Source organism: Phocoena sinus, chromosome 20 (genome assembly GCF_008692025.1).
Source record: "Phocoena sinus isolate mPhoSin1 chromosome 20, mPhoSin1.pri, whole genome shotgun sequence".
In the NCBI taxonomy this organism is placed as follows: domain Eukaryota; kingdom Metazoa; phylum Chordata; class Mammalia; order Artiodactyla; family Phocoenidae; genus Phocoena; species Phocoena sinus.
This window is the reverse complement of record NC_045782.1, coordinates 56037443-56044157: the sequence shown is the minus strand read 5'-3', so window position 1 is coordinate 56044157 and position 6715 is coordinate 56037443. Positions and strand designations below refer to the sequence as shown.

The following is a 6715-nucleotide window of genomic DNA, read 5'->3' as shown; positions in this document are numbered from 1 at the left end:
CTGCACTGCACGGGGTAAATGATCATTAAAGGCATGTTGAATAAAGGGGTGAGTGGCTGCTTAGCTGTTTCTGGTTGCCTTGTCTCAGTTTTCATTGGCATCCCGTCTCAACTCTGACCTGCTAAGGTGTACACAGAGAACTCTGGTGAGAAGGGCTTCTGTGCATTGCTCAGACCAAGTCTGAAAACTTAGCTCCCAATAACCCTGTTGGTAAATATCTGAGTCACTTACAGGCATTGCTGAACATATTCCTGGCCCGGGAAATCTTCCTCCTTTGTATCCCAGCCCGAGTGAAAAGTGAGTCCGGGTGTGCCTGGGTGACCTTCTCCCCGTACTTTCTCCTGTGCTACAGAGGTGGAGCCATAAACTCAGGCTCAGCTGACCGGCCGTTGCCTGCTTTATAAGATGCCAAGGGCTGCCTATGTAGATTCCCAGGGTGGAACTGTAGGAACCAGCCAGTGTCAATGGTTAACCCAGGTTCTTGGTGTCTGGAGCTTTTCTTTCCTGTATTATTAACTAAAGAACATTTTTACCATTGCCCAGCTGTGAGCACCCAGCTCATAGATCCTCTATGGAGAGAGTGAACACAGGTAAGCATTGCTCTATTGTTGTCATTATTCAAAGTCATCCAGCCTGTGTTTTGCTCAAGCTGGCCTCTTTGATTAGGAAGCAGCAGTGCTTTGTATCCAGCAATGTAAACATCAGTGTTGAATGAAATGCAGTTAAGAGAATGTAATTTCCTATGCAAGGCCTTTAAGTAGGAGTCTGTGTGTCATATTCCTTGAGTTCTTTTGAAACTTTGGTCAAAAACAGTTTCAAATTGGTCTTGAGAGAGTTGACTGAAGAGATCTTACGTGCCGCTGTAGATGTAGATATCTAAAAGTGACTTCCTTCTATCCCATATTTAATACCAGATGGAGTATTCTATAACTTCTATCAAAAGCAAATCATGACATCTGTAGATATGCATACATTTATGAATATATGGCTTCAAGCTTTGGAATGTGTGTTTAAACATCCCCTAAAAAAACTTCAAGAAAAATAGGTTAATTTTTTCTAAGAATTGTATATACTTATATGAGAGAAAATAAAAACATCCATTTTTCTAGACTTATTTATTGATTTAATTTAATTTATTTTTATGCAGCAGGTTCTCACTAGTTATCTATTTTATACATACTAGTGTATCTGTGGGATGAATTGGGAGATTGGGACGGACATATATAGACTTATTTTAACATAGATTCGAAGTAGAGAATTTTCTCCTGTTGTGTTCATTGTAATTTCTCTAAGGCCTTTTTCTTGTCCATTAAACTCTTAGAACTGTTGTCTTTGAGTATCTATTCAGAAAATTATAGATTTATCAGTTCTTGCTCTCTGGACGCCGTGAATTCTTTAACATATAAAATCAAATTGTCGGGCTTCCCTGGTGGCACAGTGGTTGAGAATCCGCCTGCCAATGCAGGGCACTGGGTTCGAGCCCTGGTCCGGGAAGATCCCACACGCCACGGAGCAGCTAGGCCTGTGCGCCACAACTACTGAGCTCGTGTGCCTAGAGCCCATGCTCCGCAACAAGAGAAGCCACCGCGATGAGAAGCCCGCGCGGCGCAATGAAGAGTAGCCGTCACTCAGTGCAACTAGGGGAAGCCTGTGCACAGCAACAAAGACCCAACGCAGCTGAAAATAAATAAATTAATTAATTTTTTTTAAATCTTAAAAAAAAAATCAAATTGTCTCCCTTGTTGCTGGATATAGGTGGTAAACCAGAACTTTTCTTATGAAGCTGATGGGTTTTGGTCATTTGCATTATCCTCTTATACAGTCACAGGAACTGAAAGGTCATTAGGGAAATAAGACTGGAGTATTTGTGCTAAACACTAGCCTTACAGCTCCAAGAGACAGACCCTTAAGAAGAAAACAATATATTAATGTACCTTTGCCACTTTACTTTGGAAACTGTGGACCAACCACTCTCTAAGTCAGATTTTAACCAACAAAGTGACTCGAAATGCCTAAGCCACAGCTGTTTTGTGGAATGCCATTTAAGAGTTCCTGAAATTAAGCCAAGAATAAGTTTAAAGGTGAACAGAGTCCAGAGTTCAGTTCAATTCAAATCAGCAGAGAGAGAGAAACAGAGGCAGACAGTGAGAGAACCAGAGTAACTGATAAATGTAACTCCTGCTTAAGTTTATTTTTAGAACGTGAGCACTGTGATAAAATCAAGGCATTAATCCCACACAAAACAAGACCACGACAACATTGGAAACTGGAAGAAAAGACTGAAGTGGAAGGGGCCCTCACGATGCTATTCTAATGCATTTTCCTAAATAAGTGCGTTTTTATTTGCAAAAGAACAAGAGTTTTAGAGGACACTGGAAAATCTGTTTTTTCCATCGTGCATGTGAACGGTGAGTCCACGTCAAGACTTGGATGTAAAGGAGTTGAAAGTTAGAAAATAGCATAAGGTATAGTTTTGGGAAAAACAACAGATATATAAAGGGTATTTAGAATAAATATTTATAACCAAGACCACCCAAGGATTTGGTTGAATCATTTCTTTTTTGAATTTGTAAAACCCATCATTTAACCAACTGTTTAGATTTTGTCCCCTATGAATTTATCCTTGAGTTACTTCCTTGTTCTAGGAAAAGTGGCCTCAAATCTAACTTTAGGAATAGTGGATAGAAAATATCGTTATTTCAGGCATCACATAGGCTCTAAATATTTCTGTGGTAGCTTTTGGAGAAATAAGCATTATGTGCTTACTATGTTCTGGATGATTAAATACGATATTCACTGGATCTTCACTACAAGTTTGAAAGGAGCTGTTATATTCATTTTATAGATGAAGATTAGGTTTTGCACTTTCTGGCTGTGTTTTCTGGGAAAGTCACGTAACTTCTTCAGGTCTAAGCTTCAAACTCAGTCTGGTGTGAATTCCACAACGCACGTGCTTCTCATTACCAGATGATAGCCTACCTTTTCTAACATTGTGATGCTAAGAGTTATTAGGCTTGATACAAACAGCAAAAGGGAAATGTCCCTGGAAGGTCTCACACATACGATCTTTGTCTGAGGATGTGGCTGAGAACACAGACGGGTGACCAATACCCTCTCTCTTGAACCGATGAGTGATGTTTTCTCCACAGATATCGGTTTCAACAAACCGATGGGATACCTATCGTCACGGCTCCATCACTCTATGGTAGCGGAAGACTTAACCCTGAAGAATCTACCCTGATTCTTTTTATAAGGTGATGGCCGACACTGCTCTTCTTGCCTAGGCATTTATGTCACATGGATAAAAGCAGTTCTTCCAGCATGGAGGACATTTTGCTCGTTGTTTTTCCTGCTAGTACCATTGTTTTGAATAATGGGAGACAACTAAGTTAGTGTTCTTAAGAAGGCAATGACCTACATTTTGTCTGTGAAAAAAGAAACTCTGGAATTCTGATTCTTTTTTTTTTTTTTTTCCCCCGCCACCATAGTCTCAAGCCCTTGACCTCTATAAGACACTAACGTGGAGTTGACGGGTCATCTGGTCATTTCCCTGATTTGATTGTTATTGCACTTAGCGAAAAAATCCACTTTTCTCTAATTTATTCACTGATTGATCCTCTCAACAAATATTTATTAAATATAAAACAGTCCTAAAGAAGGAGGGTTCAGTGGGCGATGATTTATTGCAATGAAACCATTTTCCTTAGGGAACTTAACATTAATGAAGGAGGAAAAACAGATAATTTGTCATTGAGTTGATACAACACTTCATCTGTTTAACATATTTATTGATTGGCTACTGTGTGCCACGAAATAATTAGACATCAAAAATATATTGATGAAAAGAAAAAGACAAAAGTCCCTGCCTTCATGAATCTTGTATTTTGGTAGATGTTGACGGAGACTATCAATACGTAAAAGAAATTGCATGTCAAAGGTGATAAGTCTTTATGGAGGAAAACAGTAGGGGGAGAAATTAGGTGTGAGAGGTGGAGGAGTGAGAATATTGCATGAGTTATTTTAGAACAACAAACATCTGTTACCTCCGAGTTTGTGTTGGTCAGGAAGCCAGGCTTATCTGGGTCCTCTGGATCAGGGACAGTGGGACCGCAGGCATCTCAAGCCTCGCCCGGGGGAGGATTCTTTTCCAAGCTTAATCACATGGTACTTGGCAGGGTTTGGCTCTTCTGGGGCGGTTGGATGGGGGGCTCAGTCTCTACTAGCTGTTGGCTAGAGACCTCCTTCAGTTCCTTGCCACTTGGGCCTCTCCATAAAACAGCGCCCAACATGGCAGCTGGTTTCCATTAGCTCCAGTGAGCAAACAGGCAGGACAGAGGGCAGAGTCTTTCTCTAGCCTAATCTTGGACGTGACATCCCCTCAGTTTGGCCATATTCTGTTGATTAGAAATGAGTCACTTGTTCCAGCTGGCCCTCAAGGAGGGGGAATTTCACAAAAGTATGAACCCCAGGAGGCAAGGATCACTGGGGACCATTGCCAAAGCTGCTTGACACAGGTTTACATGTTTAAATAGGATGGTCAGAGAGCGCTTCACTAAGTAGGTGACATTTGGTCGAAGTCCTGGAGGTGGTGAGGAATTGGGCAAGGTGGATACCTTGGAACAGAGCAGTTCAGGCAGATAGAACAGCCAGTGCAAAGCTCTGACGTGCTGGGCATATTCGAGAAACCACAAGGAGACCAGTGTGGCTGAAGCAGAGTTACAGAGGGAAGAGTAGTAGTGGATGAGGTCATCCTTGTGCCAGGATCTTTTTCCAAGATGGAGAGGATTCTGCAAGCTAAATATGTCTGAGATGTTTTTTTGAGATGTTAGAAAAGACCAGGGTAGGTATAGATTTGAATAGTTAGGAAAAATATTGTGTATGGCAGGCAGGTGATGGTGACGAAACAAAATAACAGAAGTGGGAAATGAGGGTAAATGAAGACCTGGCTCCCCCAGCTTGACCAATGGAAAGATACAAAGGTATCTTAACACCAAGACTGTGCTGAGGTTAATGACCTGCTACTCAACCAAATGAGACTTGGAAGGAACACACCAATCTCATCAACACAGAAACTCATGCCAGCTGTTGCCAACAGACAGGGAACTACAAAGCAAATGTAGATTTCTTGGGTGAAACACCATTAGAAGGCTTTCTCCAGATGCCTCTGTTCTGATTAGGGTGTACCCCTCTCTCAGATTTTAGCAAGTAATGACCAACAAGTCGCCCACTGGTCTTAGCATCTTCAAATGGTCACTTTGTTGGAAACCATGGGAGTAAAAGGACTCTAAACAAACAGTCCTTCTGAGATGTGTATTGTTTTAGTCCATCAGGGCTGCTATGCAAAAATACTATAGAATGGGTGGTTTAATCACAAACATTGATTTCTCACAGTTCTGGAGGCTGGAAGTCTAAGATCGAGGCGCTGGAACATTTGGTATCTGGTGAGACCCATTTCCTGGTTCATATAGGGCTGTCTTCTCAGTGTGTCCTCATATGGCAGAAGAGGCGAGAGAGCTCTCTGGGGTCTCTGAGGGCTCCACCCTCACCTTCCAAAGGCCCCACCTCCTAAATCCATCACATTGGGGGGTTGGGATTTCAATAGATGAATTTGGGGAGGATACAAACATTCAGTATGTAGCATCGATGAATGTCGAAGTCAACTCAGATCGGTTGTTTTCGGTTACAGTTTCTAGACCCAAGAGCTCAGCTTCAGGAAGAAAGAATGGCTTGTCTACACCCTGTAATGATTGCACTGGAGGATCCCTCTGCAGGGACATTTGCATCCTGCTTTCTTAGCTGGCCAGCCTCAGCAGACTTGGAGGAGAATTCTTTTTCTCATCTTTTTTAGGCCATACGTACCCTGGACTTTGTAGTTATTTAAACATAAGCAGTGGATGACTTTATTTTTTCTTATAGCTGCTCTTCAGTGAAAAAGATGGGATCGATTTTTTTTTCTTCCTGTCCCTCCAGGGTTTCTACTCTAAAATCAAGGATTCCGATGTACAATGTGTATAGCATTTTAAAGAGGCTTTTACTTTTAAAACGTTTTCTAGTTACATTGGCTCCACATTCACTGTCTTTCAGAAGTAGACCTGAAGCTGTCCACAGGTGCAAAGGAAAACTGAAAAAAGTCAATCATCTAAGAAACAGCCCCAGAATAGATTTACCCAACAGTTCCACATAAAGAAGGTGATTTTTACCTTAACAATGTCCAGAAGTATCACCTCAAGTTCTGATTTTATGTAAGGTATGAGGATAGTTTTAAAGACTTCAAACGGTTACATGGCTTTAGATTATGTTCCATAAGATTTATTCTTTTAACTCAAAAAGAAGCATTCAGTTATTCTTTCTTTTTTTAAAGAAAAAAGTATGTTCCAGCACACATGACAAAAACATATTTCATCACAATGAATTTTCATTTTTCATTACACTCCATTTTAAATTAGAACCATGTTCCAATGCGATCAATAATCATTTATTGGGTCTGGTACCAAGATAACAAAGACCTGGTCCTTGCCCTCGGTCTGGCAGAAAAAGGCGGATCTGTAAATAATTAAGGGCAATTCAATGACCTAGTACCATGATAACATGAGATATGACGAACACACCAACGAATTGAGCTTTTTTTCACGAAGGCAATAAGGTGATAGATAAATCTGTGGCATGTTGCCCTTGTCCTGGGTATGCTTTTGGAATTCAGAACTTTCAGGCACTG

The 6715-nt window shown here is 41.0% G+C and overlaps 1 protein-coding gene across 1 annotated transcript in view; it reads left to right on the top strand.

Moving 5' to 3' along the window:
- The first annotated feature begins 467 nt into the window (after positions 1–467).
- KCNJ16 (potassium inwardly rectifying channel subfamily J member 16) overlaps positions 468–6715 on the top strand; it is a 53536-nt gene continuing 47288 nt past the window's right edge. The window contains exon 1 of the mRNA XM_032617824.1: positions 468–590. The gene's annotated coding sequence lies outside the window, so the exon portion shown is untranslated. The remainder of the gene's footprint in view (positions 591–6715) is intronic.